The sequence below is a fragment of the Sciurus carolinensis genome, unplaced genomic scaffold, assembly GCF_902686445.1.
Source record: "Sciurus carolinensis unplaced genomic scaffold, mSciCar1.2, whole genome shotgun sequence".
NCBI lineage: Eukaryota > Metazoa > Chordata > Mammalia > Rodentia > Sciuridae > Sciurus > Sciurus carolinensis.
The window spans coordinates 397,213-417,211 of record NW_025920122.1 but is presented as its reverse complement, the minus strand read 5'-3'; the positions used below and the strand labels follow the sequence as shown (position 1 = coordinate 417,211).

The window sequence follows — 19,999 nt, the reverse complement described above, 5'->3', positions numbered from 1 at the left end:
GGAGACTCGGTGGCTTCATTTTGCTTAGTACTCTACTGGTTGTCTTCTGGAGTCAGCACCCAATGATTTCAGGAGTAAAGTTACTGTCCCTTTGGTTTAGGTTGACCCATCCCAACAATTTAAATAATCCCTCAGGCCATGTCCAGTGTTTCTGGGAAATGTTATTTCTTCCAGTTCTTTCCCTTGGGCATAGAATAAATGTGGCTGTTTGGGGTAAAGTGAGGAAATACTGTATCTGGCATTTCTGTTTACTTGTACTTTAAAGAAAAACATGGTGCTTTGTTAATATACAAATAATATTACATACAGATTTCATAAATACACAACTCAAATCTTAAGAACACATGCTCAGAAGACATTTTACTGCTGGCACATAGTGACACATCTGTATCCTAGCAACAGAGAGACTGGGGCAGAGAGGTCTTTTAAGTACTTAGAGGAGCACGGGGGACAGGACTGGTGGGCAATAATGTAGAGAACAGGTGCCTCCATCAGTCAGAGAATGAGGGAGTTGGGGCAGGTAGACACAGGTGGTGCTTGGTGTCTGGTGGGAGGCTGGTGGAGGGACCCAGTGTGATGGAGGTGCAGATGAGCAGCACACACACAGTCTGAGAACTGAGGAGTTGGCCTCTTCTCCTGCCTGCCCTGGGCTTCCACTGACTATTCCAGGGCTGGCTGCTGCTAGAGAAGCTCCCTCACCCCCAGAGCAGCTGCCCTTGCCTTTGTGCCTCCCAGCACACTCCTTCATATCATGGAGAGTATGTCTATTTATATATTTGCATATTGTGCCCACATCCCCTCCTCTGGGCCACAAGCTCCAGAGGAGCAGGACCCAGGTTAGTTTGCTCAGTGCTCTGCCCCCAGCATCCTGAACAGTGCCTGGCACAGTTTACACTAGACACATTTGCTGAGAGATGTCTGAGAACCAGACACCCCTATCTCGAGCCCAGGCTCTACACACAAGATGCTCCGGCCATTAGGAGACATGTGGCCATGGAAAAGTGCACTGGCACATTGTTGGTCCCAACTCTGGCAGCTTCTAACTTGAGCCTCCTCTCCCAGATTTCTGATCCTCATTCAACACGCTGCTCAGGGACCAAGGAAGAAGTTCCCAGAGCCACAGACGGAAAATCAGGAGATCAGCTGGGAGGCAGAGACCTTGGTAAGCAAGGTCCTGCTCCAGACAGCAGCAGTAGGAACCATAGGGTGGTGCAAGCAGTGGCTGAGAGCAGAGTGGGCAGCCAGCTGGCATGGGCATGCAATCGGGCTTTTCTTGCTAGTTGTGAGACCTAGGGTGAGTTACAATGCCATCTGTGATGCTGATCCTTGTCATAATTGGGGACAATACAGAGCCTGCCTCACAGGATTACAAGTGCCTGGAACAGTTCCCAGCAGGTAGTACCTGCTCAGTAAATATGGTCAGGCTCCTGTGATGTTTATGGGGAAGAGCCAGAAAGGAGATGTTGAGCTTAGTCTGGGAGAGACAGGTGCTGCTCCAGACAGGAAGATGTCTCCAGGGGTAGCCCCACCACTCACGCTGAGAAAGGTTCACCCCAAAAGCTGGAGGGAAGTGTGGTTCAGAGCTAGAGAAGCAAGGGCCACACAGAGGGAAGGACCAGCAGGGAGGTCTAACTTTCAGTGAATGAGGGGACTTAAAGAGGAAACCACTCAAGACATTGATTAAACATGAATAATACATCAGCGATTCAGTGATTTCTAAAGATAAGACTTACGCAGTGGGGGCTGTGGCTAGGGTAGAGGCACCAGAAGGGTGGGGAGAGTCTGGGCAGCTGGATAAGCAGGGTCTGCAGCTAAAATTGCAGCTGTGGTTTCCTCAGATGGAAAGTCAGTGTGAGGAAATGTCTGGTGATGGGTCTTGGCTAAGCTGACCTGGAGGGATTCTTGTTGAAGGTAGAGCAGGACCAGACATGATCTGGGGTGGGGGAGATGGTAAGGAGCACAGGGGACACCCAGGGCAGTCAACACCGTGGGTAGCAGCTCTCACTATATGCTCAGTTGGAGTATTGCTGAAACTGGAAGATGCAGAGATGAGCACAGAAGGTCCTAAGTCAGACCTGGTTGGAAAGAGCCAAGACTTGCTAAGTGGAGTTTGGTCCAGGACTCCTTGTTCAGTGAGAGGGACGTGTGAGGGAAGGCAGCCGGTGAGGACAGTGAGCCCTGGGGAGGCTGTGCAAATTAGCCAGGCACCACAGACCAAGGGCTTCACACACCACCCCCTCCTCCCTAGTTGACAGCTGGGCCTGTGGTGCAGTGAACCTGTGGGAGACACCTTAGGGTGTCTCCTGCAGTCAGCACATGTGACAGGAGGGACAGGTGTGGGGCCCAGCCAGGCCTGCCCTGCTCAGACACTTCCAGGCTTGTGATAATGACTGAGTCCCAAGGGGTAACTGGGTCCCAAGGGGTGTGCTGGCACTCAGCATCTGTCCATCTAACATGTGGGGACAGTGTCAGCAGGTGGCACAGGCAGCAAAGTAGGAAGTAAGCCACCAGATTAGATCCAGGTGTTGTGGGAATGCCAAACGTAAATAAGCTGGGGCTTCAGAGTGAAATGCCTGGGGCAAAGGGCATGAGTGATATGCTCCATGGGCCCAATGAGGGGAAAATGCCCCTGACAGAACATCATCCTGTTCAGACAGAGTACCCCAATCTCAGCACAGGGAGCCCTGGGAGGCAAGGCTCAGTGGGCACCTCTTGGCCACATTTCCCCAGATAACATTTACTGAAAATATATGCTCATATGGGGTGTGTATACACACACACACACACACACACACACACACACACACATATGTTCTTTGGCAGTTCTGAGGGATGGAATGAAAATGTACCTGAATTACTCACCGTGCAGCTTCTACAAGGTGGATGTGCTGAAGTGCTCAGTGTCCCTCAGCTCCTTGTGACTATGTCACCACACTCACCTTTTCATTCAACAAGAGGGTGGCAAATTCCTAGTGTCCTGGAACACTAGTGTCCTAGTCTGTCCTGGAACAGACACAGCACTGGCCCTCAGGTGTCCCTGGCACCCCAGCACAGAGGACCTGCTGGCTTCTGGCAGCCTGGATTTGGTTACCTGCCTTCATCAGAAGGAAGAGAAGATGAAATAGAAAGGGATATGAAGTTAATTACAGTTTGGCCAAAATTGGGAAAGCAGCTGCACTTCCTCCATTAGTCCTGCAGGATTGTACAATTTAAAGGAGCAAAAGTCAGGAAATTGGCTTTCCACCTGTAGGCTTAACCAGATGCACTAGCCAGAGATGTGCTGCAATCTGGTTTCCTCAGGCCTGCAGGGTGGGGATGGGTGGTTATGTCTCAGTTTCTATTTCCCTAAAGGAAGCTGGAATGGAAAAACACCAGGTACCAGGAAATGAGAGGAAAAAATGGGGGTATTTGATGCAAAGGTCCCCATGACTTAGGACTTCTCATGGTGGGGACACACAGGCATGCCCTTCATGTAGGCAGCAGGCAGGGTGGAGTTCCAGGTCTGCAAATGTGACATGTCTTGCTTTTCTGATCCTCTAAATGTTGGTGTCACAGTTTCACAATCATCGTTGAGCAGGAAAGCCCTGTTACTTCTCTGGGAGATCTGATTGAGTCCCAGGTCGTCTTCTTCCTGGTCAGCTTCTGCTGCCCCTACCTCCTCCTCTCAGGTCAATCTAGAGCACCAGGACCACAGGCTACAAAGACATAACCCTGTACAAGGCCAAACTCTGTTTCCTGGGGGAGGAGGACAACCACAAGGGCTTCATGGAGAAGTTGGGCTTTGTGCTGAGTGCCTGCTTGTGCACTGCCCAGTGAAACACTGTTTTTCTAAGAAAAAAAACTGTAGCAAACCTTATTTTACAATCACCTTATTTATGATTCTAGGTTGGGTAGCAGTCTAGACCAAGAATCACTCAGGAGGCCACATTCCACCTCATGGGTGGTGATGTGCAGCCAGGAAGGTCAGTGCCTACAGAAAAGTGAAGTGAGGCTGGAGGCAGCTCCTTGGTTTCAGTTGCACCTGTTTGATTTGAACGTGGGTAAAATGGTGGCCACCAAGATTGGCTGAGCTGCAGATAAAGTTCCAGGAATTGCACATGAGCTTAGGCTGCAGCCCACTACACATCCAGAAACCTTTAAGCCAAACTTACCCTGACCTGGGGCCACTTCAGACACACAACACATTAAAGCCCAAATCTGATTTCTCCTGGCTGAGTCTCACTTTCTCATTTCTGACCAAGTCTATGGGTATACCAGTGAGAGAATCCCGAGTGGAGATGGAGAACTAGAGACACACAGTGATCTCCTCTATCCTTCCAGACACCAAGGAAGGGTGGTAAAGGGAGTTTTAAATATGGTACGAGTCCACAGCATAAAGAGCGGGGACACATGTCATCAGAAAACTGAAGACATAAAGGGCAGAAATTGTGTCACAGGAGTGTGGAGAGAACCCTGTGTAAGCTAAAGGGCTTGCCTAAGCACACACAGCAGGAAAAACAATGCAAATGACAAGAGAGGATCCCCATGACTTTTGTGGCTGTCCCCACCTCTGGAAAACTTTAACTAATCTTGTTAAGCACACTGTTTCTCCAGTTCCTCTGGCAAATGTTTACATGCAGTGACCATCCAAATGTGCTACATTTTGACACCCATGAATTCAGCATCTCCACATGGAGTCATCTTGTTTATGGTCTGCTTCCAGCTCTGCATACATTCCCTGACTTGGACAGGTGCTTCCATCACCTCCCAGACTGCTGGGGGCCAGCCATGGGTCAATCTGCTCTCATGCTTACACCCAATTCCATTATGACTTCAATCCATCTTCTTTCCCACCCACTAAACCTTCAGGGCATTACCACTGCACTTGTGCAGTCATCACAAAGATGTCCATGTTGCCTGAAGTCCATCAGTTACAGGAGTGCTACCATGATCTTTATATATGAGCATGAGCTTGTTATAATGAGTGAGTCTCTGAATGTTGCCCACTGCCCACTGGTAAGGTCCCAGCTCCTCTCCGGACAGGTGAGCATCCAGGCCGACCTCCCCTTCCCATTCATTGACTGGCACTGATCCCCAGTGATGCCATGGTGTTGGGTCATCCCACAGGGCTTGCCCTTTCTTGACTCTGTGCCTCTACTTCTTGTTACTCCTGAAGCCAGCTTCTTTCCTGCTCTCCTGTCACCTCTTGCTCACCCCTCACTTTAGGTTCAACTGTGGATGCAAGTTTTAAGACAACCTGGGACACCTATCAAGATTCTGTCTCAAAAAAAAATTTTTTTTAAAAAGGATGGAACTCAGTAGTAATATGCCCTAGTATGGCAGAAACAAACAATGATAATAATAAATAAATGTCTTCCAAATTATGTTGTCACCAAAGATTGAGTCAATTCTTCAGAGCAGTTTTTTCACAGGTAAATGACAATATCCAAAAGAGGAAAGACAAGTAAACCCAGCTCCTTTCTTTTGGATCTGGTACTATTGCAGAGGAGAGATGAGGTGAGCTAGGGAGAGATGCCAGCAGGTGGCTGTCACTGCTGGTGCACTGTGCCTAAGATCAAGTTAACACTCACCTGTGTCTTGGAACTCACATCTCCTATCAGAGTTCCCACATGTGAGGTGGGTGAGAATGAATTCCACTGAGAGACAGGCTACACTCAAGTGAGCAGGAGGCTCCTGTACATCACTCAGTTGAACTCTTGCTTCTGGCAGAACTAGAAGTTAGGTCCCATTGGTGTGATCTTGAGGACAAACATTAATGCCTTTGCCTAAAGAGAACACAGAGTTTTATAGTTCTCAACAAAGACCAAATAAATTCTCAAGATTTTAAAATATTGCATAATTTTAAAAGTATGACAACTGAATTAAAATATATATTAATCAAATACCTGTATGGGAAATAACTGTCTCAAATGAACAGAGTAAAAAGTGACAAAGTAAATTTTTAACTACATAAATATTTAGAACTTCTCTGATCTAAAATCAACTAAATTTAAAATAAAAGTAATGGTTTGGGTGAAGTAGCTGCAATAAATATTACATTTAGAAGAATGCCCTCATTCTATAAAGAGAGCATGTCAGTTTTGAGAAATCCCTAATACATAAAAGGACAAATGTCATGAACAATTAAATTCTAAAATAAAAAACAGAAAGAAAAATATACACATGAAAACATGCTCAAATTTCTTGGTCACAAAGAAAATCAAAGTAATGAACATTTAGATGCCCTTGTTAAGTGCTGGGGAGGAACAGAGTCCTGAGTGTGCTCTGTGCTTGGCCAGCATCCCTGGTCAACAGCTTGTCTAGCACCTTGGTTACAGGCTTCTAAAGCCCAATATCCCACCCTCCATGGCCTACCCAGAGAAGCAACCTCATGGTATCGTGTTTCATAAGCAAACTTAGAAGCAATGTGCTTGTCAACCAAACAAGGAGCACTTGAAAGTGCATGCCACATCAATCAACCATTGCAATACTCTGAGCAGACACTGCACATCTACACAGTAAAAGTGTCTTAAACACCACTAACTATATATCAAATAGAACGCATGCTAAAGAACCATGAGCGGTGGCATGTACCTGTAGTCCCAGCAGCTTGGGAGGCTGAGGCAGGAGAATCACAAATTCAAAGACAGCTTCAGAAACTTAGTGAGGCCCTAAAGCAACTTAGGAAAATAAAGTATAAAAAATGTTAGGATGAGGCTCAGTGCTAAAACACTTCTGGATTCAGTCCCTGGTACCAAACAAATAATAAATAAATAAAAATAAATAAATAAATAAATCGTATTGAAATATTAAATCATGCATTCAGCTCTGGTGTACTTACATGACCAAGTGCTTGCACAGAATGCAGAAGGACCCTACCCACAATTCCCAGCACTGCCTAGATAGGTAAATGAAGCATAGACATAATAGTGTTTGTAAAGGGGCATGGAGTATTCCAGGTGTTTTCTTTCCTTTTTCTAGTTTCCCATGTATTACTCAGTGTTATTATACTCCTTTGCGTTTGTTTATACTCATGACCTGAGACAACACTGATGGAGAGTGAGGAAGATGCTCTAAAAATCTGAGGAATTATGGAGCCTCCCAATCTCCCTTCCCTTTGTGAGCAAGGCTTGGAAGTCTCCAGGGTCTGATTAGCAAGTTCAGCTCCAGGAATGTTTGTGTTCAGGACTAGGCACAATGTCCTGGTAGGAAGACATCTGTGCCCATTTGTCCCTCCTGGGCTTTGACATTTCCCATGGACCAATGGGAGTGGCTGGGCCTAGTCTCCACTGACTACCTTCCATTCCCTGGATTTATAGTGCAATAATGATTGAAGCCCTCCATGGAGCTTGTTTTAATTAAGTGGTTGCACTAGCTGCCCCTGTCACCACACTTCTGATGAAATAACATGTATTTATTGACAAAAATGCATTTCTCATCTCCAGATAGCCCCATGATAGGCTCCCAGTAACCAGCTCTCTGAGGACTTCTTCCAAAGGCCACATCTGTCCAGCTGGCTGCACCCTGGGCAGGTCAGTGTTTCTGCTCTCTGAGACCCAGGCTGTGCTGGGCACAGTGAATTGAGCACAGGTGTGGGGCACATGAAGGGTTGTGTCCCTGGGGAGTGGGTGCACCTCTTCCCTGTGGGGATATTGCAGGACCCTAGCTTGGCTGGGCAATGTCCTCATGGTAAGAAGCCATGTGCCATGCAGGATCTTGGCACTAGCCCCTGATTTCCAGTGCTGCGAGATACCTGTGAAGGTGTCAGAAGGCATGGGCCCAGGTGCCTCCCCCTGGTGTCATGTTCTTTGCCCTCACCTGGGGGTATCTTAACAAGTTGCTGTGAGCAGCACCAACTGTACCTGGGTTCTCTTACTTCTCCAGAACATCCCAGGGCCTGTTGTCTCAGACACACAGCTTCTCCTGCCTGGTGATCTGCAGAGACTGTGGACTTCCCTCACTCTCCTTCCTAGGAGGCTGAACAAACAGGTGCCAATCCTCTCACCAAACCCAGCCCTCTTGTCCCTCTGCAACCACAGGTACAGACTACAGAACTCTAGAGTCCTGTCCACAGTCTGGTGGGGTTGCCACCAGTCCTGGGAGACAATATCCTAGGTGACATTCTAACCAACTCTAAGAAAGGGCATTCTCTGCCTTCAACAGCAGAAAGACCTGAAATTCAGATCATGCAAATAAGAGGTTTGACTTTATTCTATTTTATATTTTTAGAAAGACTGACATTGGTCAGGGAAATCAGAGAAAGCATGAGGCATTGAGAATGGAGATGAGAGTGGAGGAGAGAAAGCCTGATCAGGCTCTGAGGTAAGAGAAGAAACCCAAGCATGTGTCCGTTGAACAGTAGTGTCACTGTAGTGTGAGAGGTGGGTGCATGGAACCCACATGAGCAGAAGAACCTTGAGAAATAGTATGTTCATAGTACAAGCCCTGATTTAGCTGCTCTCAGAAAGTTGTTCTTCAGGGCTGACTAAGGCTTGTAGGTAGATCTCCTTACAAAGTGTTCCTTACACATTCACACACACACACACCACACAAACACAGCACCTACAGTACACACATGGATGAACTCAAAAACATGTAGGCACACTCAGACATGCACAGCACACACCATGATTCCACATTGCTTCTCGCCTATTTGTGCTGAGTAATTATTGGACAACCAGTTAACCCAACAACTTTCTGTCTCACAGCCCAGGGGCTACCATGTGACCTGGACACGGAGCCCATTTCCAGAACTCCACTGATTTCCTCCTCCTGGACCTCATCACATGTCCAGCACTCCCTGGGCTTATCTTTGCAGTATGTTCTTCATCTGCATGGTGTTCATCATAGCCAACATGGTCATGGTTCTACTCATCCATGTGGACTCCAACCTCCACACACCTATGTACTTCTTGCTGAACCATTTCTGCAACATGTACACTGTCTACATCTGTGTCACTGTTCCCAAGATGCTCCAATATCTGCTGTTCAAGGAAAGACCATTTACTTCCTGGGATGTGCACTACAGATCTTCCTCTACCTTACCCTGATTGGAGAGGAGTTCTTTCTGCTGGGCCTTATGGCCTATGACTGGTATGTGGCTGAGCACAGTCCTCTGTGGTACCGTCTCCTCATAAACTGCAGGATTTGCTTGATCATGATTCTGGGCTCCTGGGTTGGGGGCTCCTTAGATGGATTCATATTGACACCTGTGACCATGAGTTTCCCCTAGTAGGTCCCAAGAGATCAACCAATTTTTCTATGAGATCTCAGCAGTGAAGTTGTCCTGCATAAGCATATCACTCTATGAGAACCTGATGTATGCTTGCTGCATGCTGATGCTGCTCATCCCCATTTCATTCATCTCTGTGTCTTACATGCACATCCTCATCACCATCTACCACATGAACTCTGTGGAGGGCAAAGTCTTCACTACTTGCTCCTCCCACACCATGTTGGTGAGCATGTTCTATGGAGCTACCTTCTACACTAATGTTCTACCCTGTTCCTACCATATGCCAGAGAAAAACAAGGTTGTATCTGCCTTCTACACCATCCTCAACCCCATGCTCATCCCCCTCATCTACAGCTTGAGGAATAAAGAGATAGCCTCAGCTTTGAGGAAAGATCTGGGGAGATGAGCTTCCACCCAGAGAATAAGAGAAGGGGATGTGTTTAGGAAATACTAGGGGACCAAGGGTATCCTTGCTCATGTGACCAGTGACACAGTGTCTTTCCAGAAGACATGATCTTGGTTCTGAAATATGCTTAGTGTCATTCTGGCAGTCTGAAGTTCTCAGTTGGCTAATCAGACTATGCAAACATCATGAAGAAGTCATAAGAAAGCTAGCAAGTGCATCAACACTAGCCAACCTCCTGCACAGGTCAAACAGCAAATGTTTTCTAGCCAGTGTTCTCAGGCAGGTGGCACTCTAGCCCCAGGTGAGCACCTCTTTGGAGTGCCCTGCATAGATGCTTTTGCATGTCACATGGGGTCCTGGGCATTCAGGTCCTCATTGCTAACCAATCATTCCATGCAAATTGCAAGTCTTGCCATGTCTTTGATGGTTTAGTTTCAAACATTCAAAATGTTGAAATAGTTTCTGACACGAAGTGTCACGGTTTTATTTAGGAAGTTTTGTGAACTTGGCATTGTATTTTGGGTTCTGTGTTTTTATTCATATTTTGTGTCTTTATTTTCTTGCCTATGAAATTACATGGTAGATTCTTACCATACCTCTCTTCCCATAGTCTAAGGTATAACTGAAAATTAATTATTGTTTGCTTGATGGATTGATTGAAAATTGACTCTATGTTTAAGTTTTTAATGTTGATACAAGTCTAAAATAACATCCATTATTACTTTAATAAAGTGGAAAAATATAAATGTGGAATGAGCAAATCAAGACCTTTGCCTAGCTAACATGCGTCCTTTGGGCACATTACATTGGTGAGCATATTCTATGGAGCTGCCTTCTATACTAATGTTCTACCCCATTCCTACTATATGCCAGAGAAAGAAAAGGTTGTATCTGCCTTCAACACCATTTGATCTTTGTTCTTACTCTCTGTCTTTCATTGGTGTGTTGGTAGACAGGCATTTCTTTTCCAATTTGTTGGGGTTACATGTGATGTTTTCACAGGTGGTCAACCTGAATACAACTTCAACTGAACAGAGGACAAGGATCTTTCCATGATCTATTTACTTCACTTTCTTCTGTGTAGGGGCCTCAAAATTGAGAAATAAAACACTCAGTTTTATTCTCAGTTCACTCAGTGTTCCTTTCCTCTAGCACCTCCACAAGGTTTAAAAAAGTTGATTTTCAGGTGATGTGCCATTGACAAAGATTCAGCAATGTTCACTCCAACATTTGCTCTTTGAGTGTCAACTCTGAGGTGGAGGGAAACATCTCCTCTAGCATGCCCACAATGGTGATGAGCTTCCCCTGCAGCACTCCAACCACTAACCTGGCTTTGTCTCACAGGTTTCTAAGAATTTTACTTTATCCTGATATTAAACAAGTAAGGAGAAGAAAGGTGATGGAAGGATGGCTGGAGGGGTGCATTTCTTGAGTGCAAGGCAGCCTGGGATTAGTTTTAGAAACATCCTCACAGTTGCCTCAGTTCATCTCCAGACTATTGAACATTATGTCCCTCTGCCCTACTACCCATCCCTTCTCCTTCCTGCTGCCTGCAGCACCTCTGTTGTTTTTTTCCCTCCACAAGGACCTACACACCACACTTCCCATTTCTCCTCCACTGGGACTCTGTCTCCTTCCCATTTCCATGGAACCCATTACCAGAGGCATGTTTTAATATCTGCTAGGATACTTGCTCTTATATTTCCAGGATTAATTTTCTTGCATGATTAACAAGGACGTTTAATTTACACATAACTAATTCTTAAGTGATTTCTAGTTAGTATTCAATATTGACTCAGATAAAGAAACACCACTGGTTTGGGGCAGATTTCTCAAAGATGTTGCTTCCTATTGGAGCAGGCACATAGTAGGTACTGTAGGGGGCATGGGCTCCAGTATGGAGGCAGGAAGGGAATCTCCTCCCTAGGACTGAAAATTCAGGTGTGAGGTGAGGCTGGGGCTGCTGTGCTGGTTAGTGTTATCAATATTGCTCTTTCCATGAGCGTCCAAGGTGTTTAGCTACAGTGAGCACTAGTGATGCAGGCTGTGCCTTTGGAAAGGTGCAAGCAGGAAGCTTCTTTGAACACAGTTAAGAACAAACCTGTGGCCTCAGCTTCTGAACAGCTGATGAGGGCTCTGCAGTCAACTGCTTTTCCTCCTCCCAGAGAAGCTATGGGGAATCTCCTCAAAGGGAGAAAGGGCAGTTAATTCTGCTGAAGGCATGGTTGATTCCAAGTAATGGTTCTAATTTGAAATTAATAAACCCTGAGTATTTCTAAAATTCAATTATGACATGTGCCATGAATGCATTGAATGCTTTCAGTCTGAAGATGGAGAGCTGGTGTTAGACTGTGTATATGTTCCTGTGTATATGAAGTACACACACATGCCACCATCTTCTCTTAAAAGCACAATGAAACTGTGAAACCATGGAGATGGTGCAGTCCTCTCTCATCTCAGGATGGCCACTTGGAGTTCCTTTATATGCTGAAACCTAAGTTACTCAGTATGTATTCAGATGGCAAATGCTCAGTTTCCTCTGCTTTCTTATTGGAAATAACACCAAGATGAGTATTTTAATAGAACAAGTTGCCACTCATCTGATTATCTGATTATCTCCATATTATAATTTCCTAGTGAAATTTATGCTTATTATCTTTATTATCTTTCAGATTTTCATATTGACTCAATGCCCATTTCTACCAGCAATTTTCAAGGGTCCTTCCTCAGTCACCAATGTTGACACAGCCCAGCTCTCACTGGGGGCTCAAACTTGCCAGACTGGTGGAGCCCACTTGTGATACAATGTCTCCACCCCACACCTGGGCCTCTGAAACAGAGGAACAAGTGACCCCTGCTTCCCATCTTCTTGCTAAGCAAGTTCCAGGTGCTCCTGGTCTGGGAAAGGATGGCCGTAGGTGTCAGCCCTGTGCCTGAGACCTGAGGCCCAGAGGAGTGGGTGGGAGAAGGACTGCATACCCCTCCACTACATAGCCTCACATGGGTGTGGCGGAGAGAAGAGGAGGTGGCACCAGGTAAGTAGTGTCCAACACGTGCCCAGGGAGAGAGCCCAGGACTGTGTCCTTGACTCCCCAGGAGGGGCAAAGGAGACTACCTGGCAGAAAAAGAAGGCCCATTACCTTCACTTCCCCAAGGTGTGATGCTTAATATTAACTCTGGAGAGCACGGTCAGCTCTGGAAGTAAGTCATGAGATTGAGGGTGTCCCTGTAACCACTGTCCTGGGTTCAGGGTCTGGAGGTTGCCTGTACCTCTTTGAGAACCCACACTCTCAGGAAGCCCTATTGAAGAGAATGCTGTGGTGTGCTTCCAGGACCAGAAGGACACTGTGTGAGAAAACTGGGTTCAAGTTGCACAGGTTACTGTTTCCCTTGAAGTGTTTTTCAAAATGTTGTTTAAGGAACAAAACCCATCTCCTCCATATATGGGGACATTTAGACCTAGGAAAATACTGGAGGAAAAGGCAATTGCATCAAAACATATGCTAACTTAACTCACACAGTTGTACTTTTTAAATCATTGACAGGATTTTTCTAGTACTATTTTAATTTATTTCACAAAGTTTCAAATTAGACTTGCACTTCCATGCATTTTTTTTTCTAAATGTCTGTGTTGCTTTTTCTTCTGCAGTAGCCTTGGTCTTATGGGTTCTTGATTAGAGCAGACTCTTCCATCTCCTCCTGACATGATTTGCAGAAAATCTCCTTCAACTCTCAGGCACCACAAAGCAATTTGGATCTCACATTATGTAATGGTGAAGATGCTGGTGCAGGACTGGGAGTATGCCCAGAACAGGCACCCTGTTCACTTGGAGATAAGAAGCTGTCCTTGTGACAGATGCTCAACAGTCAGATTTATGAGCTAGGAGTTTCATGGTCTTTCTAAAGGGATGCTGGGTGAGAACAGTGTGTGTGTGTGTGTGTGTGTGTGTGTGTGTGTGTGTGTTTCCTACCTTCATATGGGGATTTTCCAGGAGTTAGAAAGAATTTTCAGTTTCTTAACAAATTATCTTCCTTTTGCTACTTTATTACTTACTATGTTTGAAGGACAATTCAAAGTTTTCCTGAGTGTGATTATAGCTGTTTCATTTGTATTAATTTACCTTTTACTAGGTGATTCAAACTTAACTGATGCATAGGGAAAAAAGATATTTTGTCATTTGAGAGTAGTTAAGAGTAGTAGCAGAGAGCAGGGAAGATGGAGGATGGGTCCCTGAGCCTTAACTCAGCCCTGCTGCTTCACCTCTCTGAGCACAGGTTTGCCAACTGTGAGATGATGATGCTTACAGTCATGACTTCATTGCTGGGCTAAGAGTGGCCTCATCCAAGCCTTGGAGCATGCACAGCAATGTCTGATACACTGAGGACTGCATGGTTACAGGCCAATTTATTATCAGCAACTTGTCTACATTTTATTTAAAAACTGAGAATATCATTGGTATATTGGTTTCCTAAAGCTATTGTGTTATCAAAAGGCCAGTTTAATACATTATAGTCCAGAAGATCAGAATTCCAAAGGTAGATACACTCACTCAAATCCTGGTGTTGTCGGCAGGGCTGCATTCCCTCATGCAAACCTCAGGTTCATTTTCTAGGCTTTTCCAGCTCGTAAGAGGCCAGAGATATTCCTTGGTTCATGGACCTGTAACAAGAACTTAGAATATTTTCTTTGCCTGCTAATGCCTCATGCTTGGTTGAAAGCAGGAGTAAAACTTGGAACCTCTGTCTCCATTGTGCATTCCCCTCCATTGCTCCAAGTCACCTTGGATTCCAGGAACAAGGTCAGATCTTATAGACTTAATTTGAGAAGTAGAGGCCCCTGCCAGGCAACAAGAGCTTCCTTACTGCACAAGGCCTAGCCTGACCAGTCCTGAGATAACCATCAAAAGAGCACACCTGGTCAAGAACTCATGCTTTGGAAACTCTGCAAAGCCTTCCAAGCCCCAATCCTCATCCTCACTCTTTCTATAAAACCTCATTTCAGATGCTCAAGTCAGGGATGAGGAGATGGGTCCCCTCAACCTCCCTACAGATCTTCTTTCATGCTTTTGACCTGGACCTTTTCTGTTTGGTTTTTGAGACCTGGTTTGTTAGACCCCAGAGCCAGCCTTCTTGCCTATGACACCCCTAACAACTCCCTCTACTTCAAATCAGGGACTGAATCAGTTTGGGTGCAGTTTACAACAGCACCCTTTCCCTGACTCTCCTTCCTCTCAGCTTCCTTCAAAGACATTTTTGATCATATTGAGTCTAGAGTGATCTCATCCCAGACCTCTGCAATTTCTCTGTCATACACAAAAGTGTGTCCCTGGGTTTCAGGGATGAGCTGTGGAGTTATAGGAGGAGGATTCTTCTGCCCACAATAGATTTTAACACTTGCTATATCTATTACAACTTTACTGAACTTATTAAAGAAGAAAGTTAATCATAAATCTCTTGGCATTTTTTAAGATACAATTTTTTATGGTAATAAGAAGGAGATGAATACTTGCTATTAAAACAAATCATGCATAACAATTTTTTGCTTTTTAAACAAAATCATTTTAACAGGAGAAATTCAAACTCTAACCATTTAACCCTACAGTGCAATCTCTGCATGTCCAATAACAATGGAAACTTCAGTTATCTTTAACATAGTCATTGGGCCCTACCTGAAGGAAGAGTTGTCATACCAAGGGCAGATTCAGAAGACAAAAGAAAGTGTAAATCCATCTTGTATTGTCAAGTAGGTGGCCATTTTAGGTACTCTGTGAGGAGGTGTCTGGATTTTAAGGTTCAGGGAGTAATTGTCCCAAATTTATATACATAAACCTCAGAGACTTAGGAGTAAACTTGTCTTGGTGCTTGACCTTAGAAGTCTGTTTTATTCTTCCCCTCTCCACCCTCCCTTGTTGTGGGTTAGCATCCACATCTGGCTATTGGTTTTGAGGAGTGGCTTATTTTATTTAACATGATATTCTCCAGTTCCATCTATTTTCTGGCAAATACCATAATTTCATTCTTTGTTTCCTAGAACTGTTTGTTTATAAAATGTGGGGGGTTCCTGTTTTATGACAATTTTATTTTGGTGAAAAGACAAATACAAAGGCCTGGGATTTATTTCCTTGTTTGCCTTATTTTCATGGTTCTGAGGATGGAGCCCAGGACCTCTATACTGTAGGCAAGTGCTCATCCTCAAACTGAACCAGCTCAGGCCTGGTATTTTTTTTAAATGTATTTGCCATTAGCACACTTAATAAAACAAACCTAGAAGTATTTAAAAGAAATTATCCAAGAAGTGGATCAACTTAAAAATCAAAAATACATGATCTGCATTTCATTGACTGATGTGTTTTAAAAGCCATCCATTTAATGATTTAACAAGTATTTACAACACACCTTTCATTCTTTTAGATGGTGAGAGTGGATAACACAATAGGCACTGATCCTCACCCACACAGGGCTCACTTTCCAGACCAACAGTCAAACAAAAGCAAAATGTAGTCCATCAGGTGGTGGTAAGAACCAGGAAGAAATACAAAGGCATTAAGAGCAGTCCTCTGAGAAGGTGGCCTCTGCATCAACCCCTGAAGCACACAGGATTGTTAGTTCAGATGTGTGGAGGGGCCCAGGCAAGGGAAGATGGGGATGGAGATCCTGGGCGGGGAACACTGAGAGGGGAGAGAGGGTCATCAAGGTGACCATGGGGCTGCAGCCCTGTGACCAGCACACTGGAGGGGGTAGGAGCCAACATCAAGATAAGAGTTAGAATAGACTGTCACACAATGCAGGCTTCAGTAGAAAGTGACCTGGTGTGATGAGGTCCCCCAAAGTCACTTTTGTTATTATGCTGCAGGAGACTAGGGGTACAAAGGGAGAGCAAAGAGGATGCAAGAAAGTTCTCAAACTGACCTGTGTTGACACATCTTTGTATGAAACCCTGATGTACATCTGCTGCGTCCTCATGCTGCTCATTCCCATCTCTATCATCTCCACTTCCTATGCTCTCATCTTGTTCACCTTTCACCACATGTGCTCTGCCGAGGGCCGCAAGAAGGCCTTCGCCACATGTTCATCCCACCTGACTGTGGTCAGCATTTTCGACGGGGCTGCCTTCTACACATATGTGCTGCCCCTGTCATTCCACAAACCTGAACAGGACAAGGTAGTGTCCACCTTCTATACCATTGTCATACCCATGCTTAATCCTCTCATCTACAGTCTCAGAAACAAGGATGTCATGGGGGCACTGAAGAAGGTATTAGCACACTGCATACCAGCTTGGAAAGTAGAAACAAGTGAGGAAAAAAGATTCAGTAACATGAGAACAGGTCTTCCAAAGAACATCCTCTGTGTGCCCAGTTTCCCCAGACTACTCTGTCAGCCATCCAAGTCTATTTCACAGTTAAGGGGAGTGCACTCCAGAACAGATACCACCCAACAAAGCTCCTAAAACCCTTATTAGAGGTAAGCCTCATTGTCAGAAATTTCCTCTAAGAACTCTGCAGATGCCCAGCTCCAGCAGTACAACAATTTGGTTTGTCCAGACAAAACTGTACTTCCCATTTCATCTTACCTTATGTTGGTGGAAAGGGAAGTAGAAAGCTTTTTCAACCAGCTTCTGTTTTAGGCTACTCCAGCTTCCAGACTGGTGCTGGTAAACTAAGTGAACAACAGAATTTCACAGAGTAGAGAATCTTCTGGTAAGCTAAATCCAGATGAGAGATAGTACCTGCTGCTCCACACACAAAATAACCACACTCAAATTCTGTGATTTTTAAAAATTTTGTATTTGCTCTAATTATTTATACATGGCAGTAGAAGGCACTTATGCATTTTGATTAATCATAAAAAATGGAGAATAACTTCTCATTTTTCTGATTGTACATATTGTAGGATCATATCAGTTATGCAGTCATATTTGTACATGAGGTAATAAGGTCTGTTTCACCCACTATTCTTCCTATCCCCATACCACTTCCCCTCCTTTCACTCCTCTCTACATAATCTAAAGTAAACCTATTCTTCCCTAGCACTCCCCTTCTGCAATACTTAAAAACAAAGAATAGAAAAGAACAAAAAAAAAACCATACAAACAAACAAAAAAAAACCTAATAGACAGGCCCTGAGTAGTAATGACTGGAGGAAGGGCCTCCAGGTCCCACTAATGGACACCTACTTCTACAGTAAAAGCGGGGAATTGACACAAAGTCCATAGATACTGCACTATGAGAGTTCTCAATCTAGAACAATCTAGGATATTTTGGAAAGAGAAGGCTGTGCCTTAAAATGGTATGAAGAGAAATTCAAACAAAAATAGATGCATAAAACTCAACAAAGAAATATAAGAAATAAGAAAAAACAAGGTAACGCAACACCATCCAAATTTCATAATTCACCAGTAACTGATTCCAAAGATACTGTAGTGTATAAAATACCAGATAAAAATTCACAAGCATGATTATAAAAATGATCAATGAATTCTGAGAGAAAACAGAAAAATAACTGAATGAATTAAAGAAGTAAATACAGGCTATGAATAAGAAATTTGAAAAAGAGATAGATATATTGAACAATAACTTAGCAGGAACTTAGTAATGAAGGACTCAATAAATCAAATAAAATGTTCACTCAAAAGTCTTTCTAATAGAGTAGACCTTACTAAAGACAGAATGACAGATCTGGAAGACAAAGTGGCTGGTCTAGAATAGCCATATAGAAGTATAAAAAAAGAAAATAAGTAATTATGACCAAAGCATTCAAGAACTCTGGACCAACATTAAATTTAAAAATCACTTGAATTGAAGAATATTGTGAGATAGAAGCTAATAGCCTGTAATTCCTCTTCAGGGTAATAATGACAGGACATCTTTGAAACCTTAAATGTGAGATGGGCATCTAAATATGGGAGGAACTCAGAACCCCAAATAGACATGATCACAAAAGAACCTCTTCACCATACATTGGAATTGAAATGAATAATATATACAGCAAGGATAGAATTTTAAAAGCCTCAAGAAAAAATAAATCACCTCTCATTTACAGGGGAGTCAATAAGAATTACTTCTGATTTCTCAGCACAGAAAGATTTAGAATCATCTGTTTCAAGCCCTGAAAGAAAATAACTGAGGGCTGGGGTTGTTGCTCAGTGGTAGAGTGCTTGCCTGGAATGTGTGAGGCACTGGGTTTGATTCTCAGCACCACATAAAAATAAAGGAATGAAGGTCTATCAACATCCAAAAATATATTTAAAAAAAGAAAATTGTCAATCCAGATTACTATATCCAACAAGGTTATCATTTAGAATCAAATAAGAAATAAAATAAGCAGAAACTAAAAGAATTAATGTCTTCTAAGTTGACTCTACAGAAAATACTTGAATAAATACTATGTGTAGAAGAACTTGTAAAACAAATCATGAGTTCACATTTGAAGACTCATTGGCAAATGAGAAATAGCACCAAATGAATCATCAGAAATAAAGTGACACGAACTAATCAACATCTCTCAGTAATAACATTACATTTAAATGTGAAGGATTGCAGAATAGATTTTAAAAGAAGATATATATGGCAAAGGCAATTTATGTTCAAAGGCTGAAAGTGAAAAGAATTGAAATTTATATAGCATGTAATTGAAGTCCCCAATAACCAGGAGTAGATAATCTCATTTTTTTTTAAAAAAAGTATATTTCAAGCAAAAGACTTAGAACAGACAAAGAAAGTAACATCAAACTAGTAAATGGAGTAGTAAAATAATAGCATATATTTCAAGCAAATTTTTATTCCCCAAATGTTGGTGCACCTAATTACCTAAAACAGATATTACCTGAATTAGAGTCTACATTACAGACTCCAGTATAATAATACTGAATTATTTCAACTCACTTGTCTCATAAATTTACAGTTTATTATTCTGATTTGTATATGAGATGTCCACTCAAAACTCCAGTTAACAGAGGAATATTCAGAGATGAGATGATTAAATTATGGCAGCTGGACCTAATCTGTTCTAATTTGAATGGATGGTGTGGTGACTATGGGCAGGTGTAGTGTGGCTAGAGGAGTAAGTCACTAGGGTCATGGTCTGGAAATTTGTTCTTCCTAAACCCCTTTATCTCCCTCTCTTTTGCTTTCTGATCGCATCACAGACTGAGTGAATTTCCTCTGATAGGTCCTTCCCCTACAATGAGCTGCCTCCTCATGGTCCCAGGGCAATGGAATCAGCTATCTATGCACTGAGACCTCTGAAAACATGAGCACCAAATGAACTTTTCCTCCTCTAAATTGCTCTTACTGGGCATTTTGATTACAGTGGTAAAAAAGCTAAGTAAAAGTGAATATTGATAAAACATCAGAAAATCTGAAACATTATTATAGTGG

The 19,999-nt window shown here is 43.5% G+C and overlaps 2 pseudogenes; both read left to right on the top strand.

Moving 5' to 3' along the window:
- Nucleotides 1-9,668, top strand: part of LOC124973826 (olfactory receptor 2T2-like) — a 124,551-nt pseudogene extending 114,883 nt beyond the window's left edge.
- Nucleotides 1-19,999, top strand: part of LOC124973792 (probable RNA-binding protein 19) — a 956,910-nt pseudogene that overhangs the window by 860,857 nt on the left and 76,054 nt on the right.